The following is a 21,051-nucleotide window of genomic DNA, read 5'->3' on the forward strand; positions in this document are numbered from 1 at the left end:
TGCATTCCTAAACTAAGGATTATGAACATCACAAGCAACAAATGCAGTGCTACTGGTGTTTGTCACCATCTGATTTATACATCACCAAAAACATGATGTAGGAGTGTCATGTTATGGTACGGTACTGTCACATTTAAAAGATAAATATTTCAAAAGATTGGTATTTTAAAATATTTTGAGGTATTATATTAGATTTCCCATCTCCTAATTGATGAGTCAGTTTTCTGTTTAGAAGAAGAACTTCAGGATATTGCTGTAATATGATAAATTCAATTGCACATTGTATCCTTGTATTCTTGTATTTTTATACAGAGACCAGTATATGAAGAAATGAGAGGTGCAAACTCATAATTCAGGGTAACCACAAGTGTACTACCTGCTTCTTAGGACGTTTGCTACCTAGTTGGTGTTTTGAAAGGATAGCTCTTTTTAAATGAGTTGCAAAAATGCAAATTAAAATATACTCACATAGTTGTGGTGACATTTTTTCCATTTTGTCACACTTTTCAATATTTTGTATTTTTCTTCAAGCATAATTTTGGAGACATTTAAATATGAGAGACTTTAAACTCTCATTTCAAAAAAGTGTTTTGGTAAAGAGTTGGAAGGCCTTAAAGACCCAAGGAGGCAAATGAAAGGAAACAAAACTTTCAGGTTTCACATTTTTCCAGTTTTTATTGAAACTAATTGCAATACTGAATTATTTACACTGTGTACTAAAGGTATGAAGACCTGAAAATGAATAATGCATAGTCTGTTGCATTGGTCTTAAGATACGATTTACTTTTCCGCTATTTTATGCCATAAATATAGTAATCAGCAATGATCATGAGATTCTATATGAGTACAATTTCTTTAAAACCAAGAAAACATAAAAATAGAATGTTCAATTCCTAATGGGAAGAATCTTAATAATTACAGTATACAATTGTATTTATTATGGAAAAGTTATTTTTTAAAGAATTTTAAGAACTGTATAAGCCACTTACAAGTTGCCAAACCTGAGACCTCTTATACAAAACTGTGCCATCACATCAGCATGTAAGTGCACTCTGCATAAAAAAGGATGGGGATTGATTTAGGCCACACTACGGAGCCAACCCCAGGCTGAGAGTAGCTTTATTCTCTGCTTGTTTTCTCAGCTTTTTATTCATTTGCAATGAGGGAGTGTGGTGCTTTTTTGAAAATGACTCTCTTGATGAGGCCTCTGATTGTAAAGTACTTTCAAACTGGGAACTTCACCACCTTTGTTGCTGAGTGGATAACTTTTCCATTTAAAAATGCGAACCCGCTTTCCACCAACTCCTTTCCTACTCCTCATTATTGTTCATGTGCATCAGAAGAGACTTTTTCTGCCTGACTGCATGCAGGAAACTAGCAAAAAGGTACCCATGTTCTTGTGCAATTGCCTAGAAGCAAACTCTTTTAATTGCCAGACAGTACAAATAGCAGTTCTCTAAATGCAAGCTGAGGCTTCATCTAATCCACTTTACCTCTGCAGATCTCCTATGAGCTTCCAATTCCCAATTTCCTCCTCTTACAGTACATTTACACTAAGCACGTACATAACAAACCATGCATTGAATTTTAGTAACAAAGTGACTGACTTGATGACAGACATTCAGAGAGAATTAGTCCCTGGAAATGCTTGCATTCCTCAGCTTCCCTTTCTCCCCACACCTAAAAAAAAAGTGCAAGAATTCATTTTATCAATGAAGACCACAAGCAACTAGTCATTATACTTCTGATCTTCTGATCCATCTGCTCAGGCTGATCCCACATTGACTTACTTTCTTATTCTCTCTCAGAAGTAGAGCAATTCCTTTGCTTATGAAAGTGGGTTGTTTTTTCTCATCATGATTTGGAGCTTACCTCTCCTATACAATAACTGTTCTTCCTACTATATTATGGCTATAGCTGTCAGATCTTCAAATCAATGGCAATTTACTGGAAAAAAAAGATAGATACTTAACATTTTAGCAAAAGTTTGGGCAATATTTAGCACTTGAGTGTTAAAAGAAGTGAGAATTCAAATTGTCAGCACTTAGCACTTTCATTCATATTCACTAATCTCAGGAAATTATGTCCTGAGAAACCAGTACATACTTAAAATTGAAACTGGCAGTTTAAAAAAGATTCTGCATGGCATCATATTGTTCAGTATTCAAAGAAGAGAGTGATTTTTTTTCTCTCATTAAATTTGTGGTTATGTATCTTAATATTTTATTGCTGCTTTGTTTGCAGCATCCCAGGACAGAATTTCTCGCAACCTATTATTGGAAGATATTACCAAACTCAAATTTGAGTGTGAGGTTATGTTATACATTATAAATTACAGCAGCAGATGTTCTTTTAAAATGTTGTGGTTTCTTTAAATGATCTAGCTGAGGCAAATCTTTGAATTGTGGTGAGAGGCAAAATTGATGACAGGCTGATTTAGTGGTGCACTTTTTAATCAGCATTTTGGAGAGATTAGGAGGTTGTCAGAAAGATATCAAGGTAGGTAAAGAGATTTATTTCAGAAGTATTTTTATATTAAAGACAAATTGGTAGGTTTCTTTGAAAACTGAATGGAAAACCAGTGATAGCGAAACTTTTCATTTAGTATTATTTTACTTTTTTTCTCAGGAATATAATTTCTGGATGTCCAGTAATCTGCTAATTTCTCTCTCAAAAACAAAACAAAACAAAAACATGAACATTTATTGATGATCCCATTAATTAGTTAAGTTTCTTAAGTAATTCTTCATCCCTGAAATAGATGTGAAATAGAATTGTAGACTTATGGATATTCAGGTTCCCCAGGTGGTAACAAACCTGATCTTCACTTACAGTGGGAGGGACATTGGTCTGCCTTTACTTACCTTCTGACCCGCCTGCTTCAGGGTGTTTTGAAGAGCAGTTGCCAGTGAAGATTGAAGCAAAAAATTAGACTACCTCAGCCTTCTCTTTGTTGTTACTAGCTTGTCTGAATTGCTTACAAGGAGGGTATGGCTTCTTGAACTCTCCTTCTCTGGTTGATGCACCTGTAGAAACTTTTCCTATTCTTTTTTGTAGCCCTTGCCAAGTCCATTTCCAGTTGGGCTTTTACCTTCCTGAGCCCATCCCTAAACAGCCTAGCTGCATCCCTACATTCCTCTCAGGTTCTCTGCTTCCACGGCCTGTGCATTTTCTTCTTACTCTCCAGTTTGATGACCAGGGCCTTGTTCAGCCATGCCCATTTCTTGTTTTCCTTTCCTGACTTCTTCCACCTGGAGATGGAGAGATTTTATGCCCTAAGGAAAGCTTTCTTATAGATCTGTCAGCTCTGCTCCACTCCCTTGTCCTTGAGGAGAGTTTCCCAGGCTTTTTTTCTTGTAGTTGTTATCGAAAGATGAAATCAGCTTTCCTAGAACTGAGTTTCCTGATTTTACACTTTGTCTGTCCCACACCTCTCAGGTGTGTGAAATCCACCATTCCGTGATCACTACAGCCCAGGCAGCTTCCAATCCTAATGTCTCCAATCAGTTCCCTCGCATTGGTGAGCAACAGATCCAGTGCATTAGCATAGCTACAAAAATTAAAAAAAATATATCTGAGTTCAAAGTCTTGTCTCTGCATAGTCTGCCTCCTATAAGGAAAGCTACCTTACAGAACTCCTGCACAGAATATGCTAAAATAAAACTTGGGAAGAGGAGGAAAATAATAAAAGCTTGAACTGCACATTCAAAGAGGGAAAAAGAATCAGTTTGTATATACCACAAAGAGAAGCTTAAAGTGGGATTTAGGGTTGAATAGGAAGAGGCAAGGAGGAAGATATAACAAAGCAGAGCAGTCCAGTCATTAGGGTCTATATCTAGAACTGAAAGAAATAGTCCAGTGAGTCCAGTTCTTCTGTGGTTAGACATGAGGTATGAAATTATTACGTTATAATGATTCAACCAGGACCAATCCTGGTTCACATAAAAAGTTAGTGATTTGACTTCAGATACCAGAAAGATTATTGTTCTAAAAGTACCTACCTCTAGATCTTGAATTCCAATATTATTTTAATTTGAAACTGTTCTGAACATGAAATATTTGTTTTCTCAGTTAATTAATAAAATTAAACATATTGTATTTCCTATAATAATTAATATTTCTGCATGTATGTATTATAATGCAGTCCTTCGTTGGACATTGATCCTATTCTATTTCTTCCAGAGCAGCCGTGTTTTTTTTTTTGAGTTAAACTAATTATTTCTCTGTTCCCCAGATTCTCACTCACAGGCAGGGAAAATAACACTATCTATCTTCAAAGAACTTTGTGAAGATAAAGTCATTTACTTTTTTTATCCTTTAGATGCTTTAATAAGCATAACAGAATTCATTATGAAGAAGAAATCTGTAGTACTGCAGAGAATACTAATATAAGAGATCACTGAATAACTAGTCAAAAACTCAGTAACTCGTCATTCATTATTAATCATTCATTAGAAGAGGCAGAGAATGTACAAAAACAGATAGGTTCAAGTAAAGAAACAGTGCATAAATAGTCTGAATTAACAATGATTAAACTGCATTAGTTTTGGCTTGACAGAAGTTACAACAACACTGGAATGGGCTGCCCAGGGAGGCATCATCATCCCCAAAGGTGTTCAAGAAACGTTTAGATGTTGTACTAAGGGACATGATTAAGTGGGGAAATACTGGTGGTAGTTGGATACTTGGACTGGATTATCTTGGAAGTCTTTTCCAAACTTGGTGATTCTATTATTATATTCTATGATTTTAAGTTTGTTTTCATATATATATCCTATTTTATAACCTCCAGATTTTGTTCTATAGCTCTTTCTCTGTGTGAGGAACATAAATCGCCCACTATACTAAAGCAAATGGTTTGAAATCTTTTTACTTGTGTTCACAACATATTCCCTTGAGTAAGGCTAGGACTATTTCTCTTATTCCGCTTATTTGAAACTACTTATGAATATTCCAGAGAGCACAAAAATGAGTTTGGCCTCCCATTTTCAACTTTTATCTATCAGATCACACTTCATTCTGTGTTTGAACCTATTTTAGAGGAGTGAAATGAAGTAATGTGTAAAAGAAAATAAAGCACCAACAGTTAAAGTACTATACTAAATAAGGAACTGTCACATAGGAATTGTAAATACTCCTTGTACATTACAAAGGAAATGATGTAATGCATGGTGTTCTACTCCATGTTCTTGCATGCTTTTAGTAAATCTAACAGCAAGGAAATGAGCGAGTGAGTAGAGGGCATATTTATCTATATGCCTGCGTCCTATGCTTTAAGAACAAAAGACAGTGAAAGGAAGGTACCATTAAGGATGTTTGAAGTGATGCAGCTGGAAGCAGAGTAGTGCTCTTTCTAATAATATAACCTTATTCATATAATTATCTTCTTCAGCCTACCCCTACTGCCATGCAGTAGTTACAGTGACTCTTCAAAGTTTCCATTAAAGTGAAGTTTAACAAATTAATTTGCTCTTAATTCTACTATTCTGTATTTTATGCTTATATAATGCAACTTCTTTTGCATCCTGCTGCAATTCACCACAAAGGGAATGTAAATTATGGCAGTGTGAAAGCAAGTTTCATCTTTTATTTTGCTTAAAAATAGATAAAGCTACTTAGATCTCAGTATACGTTAGTCGTGTTCATATTACGATTAACTGCAATAATGAATAGGATTCTCAAATATTTTTGTGGGATGTCTGTTCTGCCATCCATCATATCTGAGTGCTCCCATATGATTTTTTCTTATGCTGTGCCATAAGCTACACCAAAGCAGAGGTTGCGCAACCTTCAGAAACATACCCAGAACTGGGACTCAGCTCAGGGTCCACCAGCCCATGCCATCAACCCACTATGACTGGAACTACTGCTTGCTACCACTCGCTGTTCTTCACATTCTTATACTACCTGACTCCCCATACTGTACAGCGTTTTCCAGCACTCCCTAAGTGCTGCAAAACCCACCAACCAAGTGTTTCATTTTATACATATAATATACATATATATATTTACTCCCACATTACCCACAAAGGAGTAGCAGAGCTGTAGGCATGCAAAACTGAGACAGCCAAGATAGAGCGACTGAGCAGAAGGTAGAGATGCAGTGTAAAAATCCAGAATAGAGAGTCTTCTTGAGAGTAGAGATCAGGTGTAGGCATGCACTGAATAAATACTTGGCCAGACCCACTCTGAGATCAGAAAATTCCTATATGTGACAGAAATCCATCCAGTGTCTCAGGACAGGACTGAATCCTTTATCTCTTGCCTGGAGGTAAGACTTAGAAGTAGCTTCCTTGTTAAATTTTCTGCTGGTCAAACAACTTTAAAAAATCAAGTGCTGTAGGTAGTCCAGGAACATCTTTCAGGGCTGTTATACAATCCAGAAAATTGAAATAATGTCAGCAGAGACTGCAAAGACTTTTTGAGCTGTAATGCAGTCATACTGATCTGTTGGGATATTGAGGATGAAAATTTAGTGTACCATCTATACTACTTAACATTACTTAGTCTTGTGGACATAAAATAAGTGGGCCCAGAATTATTAACATACAATAACCCTTTGGGATGTAATGGCAAAGATCATGTGTGTACATGTGCATAAGACCTAGACATTTAGACCTAACTCAAATCACCTGCAAATCACAGAATCTACATTTAAGTCAAACCTGCTTAATCAGTTATTCAATTGTAAGTTCTGTGGCAAGTAATATTTTCTAGAATCATTACTTCACTTTGGACATGCCAGGACATTTCAGTTTCACAGGTGACATACATGCATTTAATTAGAACGAGCTTACAAGTTTTTTCTAATTAAACATTGTCTTCTTAGTATGATTGTGCTTTTTAAGACATATATTATTTCTTTTAAGAAATGCTGTAAAAGAGAAACAGAATCAAATGGAGTTTATCACGGAATGCAGTTTCCTTAAAGATTCCACAATTCAGGTATAGGGACTTTTTACATTCTTTTGAGAATCCAGGGATTCCTGTGGGTTTTTGTTTGTTTGTTCTGCTCAGAATAGGTGCAAGAGAGAAAACAAAGAAACCTCTGAAATCTGGGTAGCCACTTTTCAATAATTCAAGTGACCCTTATTGCCCCAGCTATACCTTCTCTACTTTGGATGTCATTCCATAATCAATACACAAAGCCACAAGAGTACATGATAGCCATTGGGGATTAGCTTCTCTAATCATGGCCCCACTTGTGAAAAAAAATGTTTATGGGAAAACCAAGGATTTCAAGTCCAAGAGGACAAGAAAAAAGAAACTGATAGGATTCAGCATCTAAAACAAGGCTTGTGTCTTGAGCATCTTCCTAGCCTAGTTTGAGCAATCAGCTCCAAGTAATCAGTAACAGCAGTTTGGTAAGTCTATAGTAAAGTAGGATGCTACAGCATGTGTTTGGTTCAGAAACAGTAACTCTGCTTCAGCTGGGTTTTAAATGTCTTCCTAGCCACTACATAATCCTAGCTGAAGGCTTTGTTGAACCAACTGGTGTTTATTTTGAAACTGGCGTCTTAATTCCAGTAATCTGGCTGCTCATAGGTCATTATCTCCCCAGAAATGTGTTGACCACTATGCAAAGAGGTGGAAAGGGTAAAGAACCTTTAAATGATACTTGAAAGTCATACAGTTTTTTTTTTTGAATTACTGTGAAAGTTGTATTCATGTTTCTGTTTTCCACTCTACTCATCAGTTGTTTGTAACTGTGCTAGAAAAGATTCTCTCCTGGCTTTAGCCCAGCAGATTGGTGCTCAGCTTGAGAGGAACAGTATTATTTAACTTTGAAAATATTTATTGATTCATGTTTTAATTAGCAGTAAAAAGCATTTTGTTTATTTTCAGAACATTTTCCCCCTCACATTTAAGGGCAAATTCTACTCGTTTTGTGTTTCACTTGCATAAAGGTGACATTTTCATAGATGCTTGCTTGGCACGAGGCAGAATCATGTACTTGGTATCCTGCCCTTGCTTTTTGGAAGATCCAGAATTGGCAGCTATGGTTATGCGTGGGGGGTTTTTGCTCTCTCTACAATTTGCTACCCAGATCAAATATGGAAATTTTTAACCCATATTTTGTAGTTTTATTACATTTTTGCATTTGTAGGTGTTTTTCCTGTAATATGCTTTGTTCTGACATTTAAACACAGAACAGATACGTTTTAAATGCTTATGCTTAAAATACCATTCATCGTGTTTCTAAGTTTGCACAGTACATTCTAATGAATAGTTAACATTTTGATTCCCAAAATAATCTCTGCAGAGATCCATTTAACAGAGAAGCCAGGAAAAATGGTGGCAAGTAAATCCAGGATTAAATAATATTACACTCTGATTCAAAATCATGCATCTTGTCTATCTCAGCAACATTCAGATTAGGATCTTTTAATAATGCCATTAGTGTTAGTGGCTCTTGTGGTGAATACCAAGATAGAAAGTGTTAATTATTATCATTTCAATCTTGAAAGTTGAAGCAAGGTTATTTTATAACACAAATGAATCAAGCATCCAATGCTGCTTCTAAAACAATAGAACTCAGCAAAATATTCATAAAGTAGTCTTTATTTATTTGTTTTCAATAACAGCAAAAAATGTTTTCTAATCTTCAGTTGATTTAGAAGACTACAATTACTTTTTCAAAGTCGTGAAATTTCATTAGTCATGATGTGGCTATTTCCAGAAATGTGAAAAATATGTCCTTTCATACTCATATTTCTACTTGTGACTTTTAAAAAGTCACAATGAAGTGCATGGACAGCGAGGGCTAGAAAGTTTTTGCGAATTGCAATTGTACTTACAGCTAAATATTTTTAACCAGTCTTAATGTACTGGGAAACTGATGCTTAGACAAGCAAAGACATGTACTCTGCATGTTACAAGTCCAAGCACTTCCAAACAAATTCAAATAGTTTGTGTTGCATTGCTACAAAAAGGAAAGTAAAGGACAGCATGGGCCTTGCCTGAACAACTGTTTCCAGACTGGATGTTAGGAGAGTTGCACACTGCTCATAGGGTGCCTGCAGAAATGTTCCAACTCTGGGTGTGGGCTTACGAAACTCACATGTCCATTTACCAGAGGTGATTGCCTCAGTAGCAGTGATGCCAGGAGGGCTGGGATGCCTTCTGCCATCATTGCAACTCACTATAAGACAATGCACAGCAAAACCCAGGGTGATTAATGCAAGTCTGCAAGGCTCCTATATCATAATTGTCCCCTAATATCTTTCAACTACTGTAATTCATTACAGACTGTAGTGTTTCAATGAAAAAAATTGTGAATTTATTATTTTCCTTATGAATGTACCAGACTCACTTTGACCCACTGAATGAGAAGACCTCTGGAACAAATCAGCCCACTCAAAATTATTTGAGTTCAATAGGACAGTAACTCCTCTTAAGCCTTTCACTTTCTCATCTCACCATTCAACCTCAGATGTTTCTAACGTTCTTTGACTAGCAGAGAGGTTCCAAAACTGCCATTCTAAATGTTTCTTTTCCCACAGATGGGTTCAGATACATTATCCATTGAATAACCAATCTTTGTCAGCCAATCTGTCAGCTATGAAGTCATAAATTACAGCATCCAAAAATAGTTTCTGTTCATACTTTTTCACTATTATTTAAAAAAATATTTTAAAATATTTATTTCAATGAATATAAATGGAAATCTGAATTTAGCACTTCTTGCAATGAAATTTCTTATTCTCCCATAATTCTCTAATGATGGTGATGAAGAGGCATAACCATGGAGATTAGATAAAGTCTTACTTGAAAAAAATGTTGCCACTCGTGAGAGTTAATTTCCTTTAAGAGAAGACTTCAGATGTGAGGAAGGGTTGTTTCATTTCTTTAGAAGCTTTTCAGTTATGCTGTATAATTCCATACAGTTATGCAGCTAATAAACACATAAAGAGGAAATGATGTTAGCCAGCATATCTATACAGGCACTGTTTCCATTAGTTTTTATTCTATATTTATTGCTACATTTCCTGGAAAGAATCTTCGAGATCACTGAGTCTAACATGCCAGCATCACAAAGACAAGCATTATGTATTATCAAGCCCTTCAAACCAGATAAACATCTTTCCTGGATGTTCTATTCCTGATGTTCCCATATGGTCCTGAGTTGTCTGGAGTTGTCTGTAGCATTTATGTGAACTATTTCTGCATAACCCTGACAGTCTCTATTAATCTTTTCCTTTAAGATCCACTCCAGTCATCCTAGTGGCTCTTCTCTGATTTCAGTGAGTTTAACTTCAGTGATTATGGATAACCAGAACTATATATAGTAGTAAAATAATCATACTAGGTTCTTGTGTATAAATTCAAGGATCAAAAGTTGAAGATTTCTTACTTCAATAATTCTTTGCAAAGAACAATAATCAATTCAACCTAACAAGTTCTTTTTTAATTCATGACATTATTTCTAGATAATGATTTTTTATATACCTTTCATCGCCCTTCTTTAATTTCCCTCCTATATATCTGGATGCATATGAGCATAATATTTTCTTTTTTTTTTTTGTCATTGGAAAATTTCAAAACAAAACTTATTTTTCCAGCAGTTATTAATGAAAACACTAAATAACGTCAGATCCTAAACAAGTCCTAGAGAAAAATGGCAGTCAATTTAACAGTTCATTTTCAGTACTGCTTACTCTCTCTTTTAAGAGCCCTGCATTCTTTTACTTGTTTTTGTGTTATCATGCTTCTCCAGTTAAGACAACCAATTAAGATAACCAGAGCTGGTTATGGAAACTTACTACATTTTTACATGAGAATGAGTGTGATGACTGCTTTGCACAGATGCAGAGGTTTGGAGAAAATCTGCACTGTTCTGATGTCCTGCCAGACTTAACTTTCCTGTCGAGTCCTAGAAATTCCTTGATTTTCTTCTCCTATATTTTTTCTTTCTGTCTTTCTTTCTTTCTTTCTTTTTTCTTTTCTTTTCTTTTCTTTTTTTTCTTTTTTTCTTTTTTGGTCTTATTCTGTTTTCTCCTTTCTTTCACGGTTTCTGTATCCCATATTTACATCCATTTTTCTCAATTCCTACTTCCTGTTTCTATTTCTATTTCTGTTCCAAGCCAAACTTTTTTTCTTTCTGAATCATACAGCCTACCTTCTATGGACACTTTCATTGTGGTTGTTCTGTTCTTGCTTCTCTGAAATAAAAAACTTAGTTATGTCACAGACATCTCAGAGAAACTACTTTTAGGTGAAGTTTCCATTCTTATATTGGTGACACTTTAATTTTGTTTATGATGTGATATCTCTGATAACCACCTGTATTTAAGGTCCTTTAACAATCTGCTTGGCTCCTCTAGGTAAAATATTCTAGAACTATGACAACTATTAATTTCAACCCATTCTTCCTTAAAGAATCACAAATGTTACAAAAAATCTGAAAAAAAAAATCACATTTCTTAAGTTTGTAGATCTTCACCCTCTGAGATTTACAAAGTGAAGAAGAAAAACTATCAACTGAAAAGTTTTCAGCATGCAAATAGAGAACAGCAATGCTTATATGTATAGGCACAGTATATATATATATATTCATATAAACCTATGATATTCTTAAACTAGTTTACTCCAAAATATTTATAATGCGTATTCCCTAAGGTGTCACATAACATTCAGAGAACTAGAGAGGATGCTATACAAGATAATATACAATTCGCATCTCTGGAACTTTTTGTGGGCTAAGAAAGAAAAGAGAAAGCTGTCACATCTTTTTTTATTTAATTTATTTTTATGTTGAAAATGGTTACAGTATTAAGACCCCAGTCTCTATAAGAATGCTATGAATATGAGTACCTTAAATATAGTCCAAGTAAAATAGCTTTCAATTAAATGTATGTTTATCAAAGTCACAGTTAAGAAATTGTGTCTATTTTCTTTTATCAGTAATGCAATTGTGGCAGTTGGTGAATTAGGTCATTTTGTACATTACAGGAGGTATTTGTAATTCAGGATTCTAATTTAAAAAGAACACTGCAGATTATCTGGTCTGTGGTTATCCTGGCGGCAACCTCCATGATCTCCTTTTGTTAAATGAAACAACAGCTGAAGAGTCCTGAACCTGCCTCCCGAACCAGGGCATTGTCAACACTAACCCCTTATTCTCAATTGTATTTTATGCAGTGGTTTATCAGGGTGATTCTCGTGAGCTTCAAAGCATTTAATTAACTCTAAACATCACAGAGAAATACAAATAAATCGCAATTTGAAGTTTTCACATGTATAGTTTTTGATAATTTTGCATTTCTGTTACACAGCCAATATATTTAATGTGAATTCGTTTGACTTGGAATGATCTGATTAATACGAATAAAATAATTTTGATTCACGCAGAACATTTGGAGGAATATCTGGATTCACACTGCAGGAGTGAAAGTGGGAACTCAAAATGTCACATGACGGCATTGGACTACTGCAGCAGGACTGTATCATGGAAGGGTGCAACAAATGGAAGGTGTGGGAAAATTTTGACCTTCAATTGGACTACAGTGTGTAAACTTTGTCTTAAATATGGATATGAAATTTGTGCTCTTCAATAAACAAAATATAAGCTTTTCCAAAGGGAAAATTAATGTGGAAAATAAAAACCATACGATATAACCATGTGTCAAAATAATAATAATAATAACAATAATAACAATAATAATGATAATAATAATGATAATAATAAAAAGATTTCAGCCTTAAATATATTATTACCTACACCTCTGATTACTGTGGAAAAAAAACCTCAAATGTTTAAGCTGTGTTCACCAATCTGAAATTTTAAATCCACAATTTTTACTCTGGACCTGCACTCACATGAGACCATGTACATTCAAACAGAAGTTTAGGTCTGTTAGGTTCTGTTAGTTTGAATAATGTTTTTCACCCTGCATTTTCATTCTGTTCAACTCCCTGATTAAAAACTAAAACTTAGAATTTCCTATTTTTGGATCCTACTACCTCAGTATTTGATTATTACTACAAAGCCTACAGTTTATTTTGTAAGATTTCCTACTTAACACATATCTTTGCAGGATTTCTGTCAGTTCATGCAGTTCATGCTGACAATATCTCTGTTCGGAGGAAAACTTAACCAAAAAGACATTCTCCTTGATAAAAAAAGAGACACATTAAAAATGTTATTTTGTCTTGAATTCTGGCTGTACATGAAGTACAGAAGTTATTTAGAAATCCATAGACATTAAAAAAAAAATTGTTTAATTTTCTGAACTTAGTTCTACACTTGGAATATAACATCAGCTTTTATTGCCTGATTGATAACCATCTCTACAAAGTCTTTATTTAATTAGAATATTTATTATAATGTTCATCAAAGGACGACTATTTAATAACACCAATTAACATGACTTTGAGCACAAAAGATGAAATTATCTTAAAAAAACCCTTTTATTCACATGCTAGTCTTATAAATAACTAGTTTCTTCACCAACTATATATTGAATATTTATTTATAAAATTCAGAAAGAAAGAAAATAGTGTTTACTTGTTTCTCTTTTTTTCTTTTCTAGTTGCATTTTATTTCCCTGGGATCATGTGAAAAATTCGTACTATCTGAAATATAAAATTATTCCTAGAGAAGCCATTAAATACATTGCTCATGTCTCTCTCTTCCCTCCTTGTAAATAAAATATTAATGTAAATCAAATTTTTCCATTAATAAGTGGTGATTTAGTTTTCATATCAACATAGAGTAATTCTCAGCATTCCCACAGTGAATGCAGAAATATGTCTTGAGTTAGTCCATAAATGCCCTCTGGTGACTGTCTCCATAAATGCAAGCAATTTTTTCCTTTGACATTACTATTTTCAATATCCAATACATTAGTTCAGCCAAAGGATGTTGAAGTCATAACTGAAAAGGAGACAGCAATTTTAGAGATCAAACCACTATGATTAGTCAGATTCTTTTAAGAATAGGGTCTGTTCTCTTTTGCTTCTCAATCCCGAAGATTTAGTGGGAGCAATATCATTTCTGAGCTTACCAAACTATTACTTCACAAGGCCCTAACATTCTAAGACATAGTATAGAGTAGGTATGATAAATGATTTCAATTTACATTAAGAACCATTTAAGATATGGATAAGGCCAACAGATCAAAAGGAAAGCAAAGCTGATACTTTCAGAAAAAAAAATTGTCTAAACCAACAAACCAACCAGCAAACAAAACAACAATGAAAAGAAACAAACAGAAAACATTATGGAATTTATACAAATGTTACACTTGTGAATGGATAGAATTTGAATTCTTTTAAATTTTACATTAAATAAAAAATGGCTTTAGGTAATTACAGCCTACTAGTTATTTCACTCATAATTTCAGTATATATTACAAATCATTGCTCTTGAGGTTGTGATAAAATTACTGCATTCCTCTCCTTTGATCACCTGTGCACAGTAAACAGTTATGTTACAGTCTGTTCATATGGACATATTTAGATGTCCTGTACTGTATTTTATAAATGGAAAATAAAAGAACTTGAAAATGTATTAGAAAAGTCAGTAGAATAGCTAGAAAACTCTACAACTTGTAAGTACACACTTTGCTTCATCTGTATTTCTCACACAATTCAAATTTTTCCTTGGTTCCTTGGAATAGTTCCTTTAGTTTGAATCTTAGTCTGCCCCTAGTCTGCTCCATCATTTCTGAAGGAGGATCAAGATCAGCCCTCCTGGTTTAAAAGGTATGAAGCTGTATGGAGTGATGACAACAACTCAGAACTGTAAGCTTTCAAGAAAACTATGAATCTTGGAACTTGGAAAGGTAAATAAGTAAATAAGCAAAATAAGTAATTATCTACTGAAATGAACATGATATCCTAGCAACAAAGAATGCAATTCATCACCTTAGTTCTCACAAGGCCAGTGGGATGTTCAGCAGAAATTGTATCAGTCCGATAAATGTATTTCATGATCACATTAGAAATATTCTAACCAAACACCGCATGCACTAATACAAAATAAATTATTCTGCAAGGATAACTTTATCCTCATTGAATACATTTTTCCTGGGAATATGAAGGATTTAATTGAAAACAGTATCAAAGGCTTTAATTTATTTGAGAGTTAAATAAGATTGCCTGAGCACATCCAGAAACATTTCAGCATTTATTTGAGGAAAGGATTTTGTAACAATGTTTTTGATCTAAAATTTCTGTATTGAAATATAATCTCAAATTTGTGATAGTCTTTATTTACTATCACTAGTTATAGTGATAGAATTAATACGTAAATAAACACAAAAACAAATTCTATTTGAGGAATCTATTCAAAACCAATAAAGTATTGTTTTTCTGTGAGTCCATGAAAAAATGTCCATCTTTTAAAATTCTCTGATAATATACCTATTGAATAAGATCTTGAGATGTTCACATCGAGAACTGATTTGATTTGCTTCATTATCTCAAATGCATCATTAAACAGTGAAAATCATGTCTTAATAAAGACATTCTAGCTGAGTCAACAACTTAAGAAAAAAACAGCTTGATTTTTGCAGTGTGACAATATGCCAAATCATCAGGTTTCCTAGCATTACAAGATTTACAATACTCAAAGTGCTCTGGAAACAAAATATGGCTGAACTTTCTTCATCAAACATAAGCAGTGCCATGGCAGAAAACAAATGAAGGCACTGGTTCTAGCAACACCACTCCAAATAAATGAGTAAGCAAGAAAGTACATAAATAAGTGAACAGATAGATAAATTACTGTAATTACAAATGATAACACAGATAGTTTATGTTTACTTTTATTCTTTTAGAAGTTAGCTAAATTATCAGAAGGGCTCGTTAGGAAGAAAATATATTAGCATTTTAGGTGCCCCATGCACTGATCTTTGGACTAAGAAATAAGATGTCTGCGGTAACTGTGGCAGAAAAAATATTACTTTTTTTAGGAGTTTCTATGCTATCTAATGTCAGTGGCTTATGGGATGGGACAGTTTCAGTAGTTGTGGAGGAAATAATTGCAATAGGCCAGTAGGGGGGTAGGGTAGGTGAAACTGATCTCTGCATCTTCCAAATTCACATAAAAATAATTTTGGTAAACATAAGTTCTACTAGTGCCATCTCCACCTTCCCCTAGTTTCTTACTGCTTAGCTAAATTCGCTAGTTTTTAACAATTTCTTTATGTTCATTATGGCTTTTATCTCTGCCTTTAACACCTTAGTGTGATGCTGAAACTGATTAATAATATTGTTAATTATACAGCAGGTGGATTGAAATGTTTCACAGAGACTGTAGTCCCTGGAAATGGTCAATAGTTTTCTTTTCATACAGAGTATATTTTTGGTGTTGTTGGTGGCATTGTTACAGACAAAGGAACTCTGCCCAGTATGAATACCATACTTTTATCAAGATGAATCTGGAATGATTCCTAGGTTATACATCTGCTTGCTCCATCTAATTTACATATCAGAAAATATGCTGACCAGGGGATACGGAGAGTAATTATATGTATTACAATTTGTTAGGCTACTATTTCTACAACTGCCAAAGACTCATCACCACCACCCCCTAAATCTAAACAAGCTTCTGGTTAGCTGGCTGTCAGAAGCAAGTTAAAATGCCTATGTGCCAGATATGACTAGCTTTACTATGTTTACACGCTATCATGGACATATTGCAATTCTTACCACACGGTAAACATTTTGCCACTGACCAGAGGACAATTAAAATTTGAACATTCTAACATTATACACAGGTTGCTCTAAAAGTAAAGTCTCCTATTTATTTCCATGGAAACTACAACAGACGTCAAGAGCACAATAACACTGTGTGATAGAGCAAATTCTCATCTGCAAAACACTATTTTTCAACAGTCACCACCATTAGCTATGCATTTTTGCCAGCAGTGAACAAGAGCCAGCATGTTATGCTTGTAAAAATCTGCACCAGTGGAAATGACCCACTTGTCTCTGTTGCCACTGCAGAAAACACCACCCACTGCCGCACTGTGCTCACATCCACTGTTTGGTTTCCATAAATGTTCAACAAGTATCGGTGAATGGCTCTGGGTGCCATTTTTGCTACATGGAGGTATTCAGTTCCATGTCCCTTCTTTGTATGCACTTTATGTCAGATGTCATTTTGTCAGACTGCCTCTCTGCTGCCATCTGTCACTCAGCAACAACACGTCATGGGATATTGGTGGAAATGTTTAGCCTCTACTACCATACAACCACCAACTGCCTCTGATGTCTTGAGGCAACAGAATAAAATAGGAGGCATTGCTCTTTACGCAGTCCTTGGACATTCTATTAGATATTTTTTTCCTTTCATTGGAATTTCCCTTTTCTTTAACATTTTTCATTACACATTCATCTTGTATATGAGCTCCAGACAAAAGCAATGAAAATAAATGACTTACCTTAAGGGTCAGAGACTCTTACAGTTGTCTCTATAGTTGGTGCTCCTGTGCAGTCTGACATGCAGCAGCAGCTGAAGGGCAGTAAAAGTCCACTGTGTTTGTTGGTACTGTAACTCACATGTGTCGTAGCCTCCCACAGTAAAGTCAGCACTGGAGCTAACCATGTAATTTTTTGCGAGTGTGAATGTGATTTGATATGCAATGAACAATGAAGAAAATTTTTATTGTCTTAGTAAAATGGCTTGTATGTTTGTTTTCGGGAGTCTGAATTTTAACCTACTGATTCGTATCCATCAGTATTCAAGTCAATTAGTAGAGACTAACAAGGTTTAGAATGTTTCCGGGAGATATGGTACGAATCTTGATTCTTGTTTACTCATCCTGTCCCATCAGAAACAATGAAACATTAGTCTGGGTCTTCTGTACATATAATAAATATATAACATGGTGTCACATCCACAGTGTTTATGCAAAAGTTAGGAAAAGGAACACATAGGGAACACATGATCTTAAGTAAGTGAATGTATTGCTCAGCAGTGAGTAAGAGGTCAATGTGGAGTGGAAAGTTCAACACATTGATGCATCCAGTTAAACATGCATCTATATACAAACTTCTAATTGGAATTTGCACTGTATTTCATACTTGGCCAAAACTCTGTTTGCTACTGGCTAAATGAGAAATGTAAAACTAGAAATTCTCTTACACAGATTTTCAGAAGTATCCAGACAAAGCCAATTCATTAATTTTTAATGGACATAATTTTAAAATCAGCAGTTCAGCAAAAGGCTGTACTTCACCTACTTACTTGGCCAGGTGTTGCACATTGGCTTTAGTGCAGTAAGACATAAAATTGTCCTTACATTCCTTTTGAAGGACTGGAGAAGTAGTAAGAAATGTAGGATCTCTAGCAGAAGTGCAGGTGAATTTTTATGTCTGTGTCCTTGAAAAGATCAGGTTTACCCCAGGCTTAGATTCAGGTGGGTCTACCATTTGATTTGATAAAACCATACTAACACTTTGCCTGCTGAATATGCATGTTGAATAGCTTTGGAATACAGAATTTGTCAAGGTAAATATTAGCAATATTAGCAATATTGTCAAGGTTAACATTAGCACCTAAAATTTAGGTCCTAAAATATTAGCACCTAAAATTTAGTAGTTATTGAAAAAAAAAAAACCAACCACCAACAGCCTTTATTTCAGAAACACCTAGGTAAAACTGTGAAGTTAGTAGGTTTCTTGTACGAAGTGGAAAAAAGTCTTATAACTATCAATTCATATAAACAGTAGCCAGTATCCAAACATTTCATTCATCTGATTCAAGCTATCATTTGCATCAGCTGAACATAAAGACCTTTAGATGAAAGGCTTATGTTTGTGATTTATTATTATATATTCTGTTTTAAATCATACTTACTCTTACATCCTTACATACTTACATAACATACGTACAATAAATTTTCCAGGAGTTGTGAAATATGTGCAGATACCTAAAGAGAAGACATGTTACTATGTCTGATAATGAAAAAGTGCTTTAACTACTTAGGCCAAAATAAAAACAGGCTAAATAACAAATCCTTTTAAATTGACTACCATAGTTGTTCTGAAATCAATATCGAACAGTCAGCTAAGAGTTTTCCAAAATTTCAGAGTCCTAAGACATCAGAAATTGAGATTGCATTATATAGTATGTAAAGAACTCCTTTGTATATTCTGTATGTCACTCTCTTTTTCTCTTATTTCATTTTTTTTCTTTTATCTTGATCCTTTACTTACAGAAAGAGATTGTGGATCTGATTCTCCTGTCACTTACTCTGGTGATGTGATATGACTGATTATAATATGAAAGAAAATCTAGTGACTCAATACAGTCTCTGGATCAAATGTAGACATACAGCTCCCAAAAGAATTCTGTAACTGTCTCCTTTTTGTTTTTCTATATTAAATATATTCTTTAAAAATATAAAATATTCAGTGTTGCTGTGCAATCTTAGTTCGTATGATATCCAGCTCATTGTGAGACTTTATTTTTGAAAGTAAGAAAATTAAGACTTAAATTTCTCCAGCCAAAATGTCTTTGAATTTCACTTAACTAAACTGTGGATGTTAACAGAGCTCTATAAATTAAAAAAGCTACTGGTAATGCAGTAGTAATGATCTTTTATGTATTCTATTAGCAGTTTCCATTTATAGCGTTTTTATTAGCTATAAAGAGAGATTACCAAATGTACTACCTACATTATTTGAGATCCATCCAGTGCAAGTAACTGCATTAATTAATCTTTGAATTGCACAGTATTAAGCTAAAAATATTACCATCTCAGTTAGAAAAGGAACTCAGTTTTACAGGTGTCAAATTTTAATAGCTAAAGTGCCTGGAGTTAAAAGAGGTCTTTTTTCAGACTTTAGAGATTTATCTTTATTCTTCAATAAATAGAATAGAAAATAAATTACTAAAAGTAATTTAAGTAGTTGCAAAATCATATAAAATGTTTCACTGATATTTTCTGTGACCTAATCTGTTCCGTGACTGTATTCTAGAGGAAATTTATTATGCATTACTTTAAAGTATTTTTTCGTTTTGAATTTTCTTTACAGAAGTTGTTTATAAGACTTAATAGGATTTAATGGGTATGATTCCCAAGTTACATTTGGAAACTCTACAACTGTATTTAAGCAAACCATAAAAAAGTAAAAAACAACCCACAATCATTACAGATTTGTTAAGTATGGTCCCTGCGCATCTTAAGGAAGATTTCTTTCTTTTTGAGAGATTAAGTTGGCCCACTGTCCATGCTATAATATCATATCAAATTGAACTGAATCTTTACAGGATATGCACATTAGTGCAAATAACTGAAGGGTTGTAAACACTGCTGATGACTTACTAAGTGTTTGTTTAGGATGTGTGCAAGAGAGAGTAGCTGTACTAGAATAACGTTTTTCATGAGAGTTTAATGTAATGTTTATTTTGATGTAATGTGCTAGATGTGTCTTACAGATTTATAATATTTGTTGTTAACATGCATTTACAGCTTTAGAGTATCCTAAGAACAAGCAGGATTTATACCATTCTGCAGCTGCAAATTTTAGTGCCTTTCCTTCTCTGCTTTTTTCCTTAGCAAATCTTCGCAGCACCTTTATTCATATTCAGGTATCACTTCTGTCTAAAGCACATAATGCACATTTATTTGTATATATATATACCTATTTCTTCAATGAGTAAAATTAAATATATGATCACTTCAGAGAACAAGTACTTGATTTGCAGCGTTTTAATAGGGTTAAAGTAGTAAGAAACATCTGGAGGAACAGATAAAAAAAGAGGTAAATGTTTAGCTTTGTTATGAGTAACACAATAACATACGATTAGGTTGTAATGGTTGTAATTTAACAGAACTGTTGTATGAAATATTTTGTTTAGCATTCATTAAAAACTGCTAATGTATTTGTGGTTTTTCGTGGACTATATTTTTATGCATATTATTAGTGGAATACAAATATGCAAAATAGAAAACAGTTTGGTGTTAAAATATGAAAAGAAATTTTACACCAATCTTATTTTTAATTTGTTTGGGAACAATTTTACCACAAATTCCATATTTTAATAATACTATCCCAACTCTATTTTTTAAACTCATTTTGTCACTGTTTTGTAAC

The sequence above is a fragment of the Lagopus leucura genome, unplaced genomic scaffold (assembly GCF_019238085.1).
Source record: "Lagopus leucura isolate 7727_CA_CO unplaced genomic scaffold, USGS_WTPT01 Super-Scaffold_1, whole genome shotgun sequence".
NCBI lineage: Eukaryota > Metazoa > Chordata > Aves > Galliformes > Phasianidae > Lagopus > Lagopus leucura.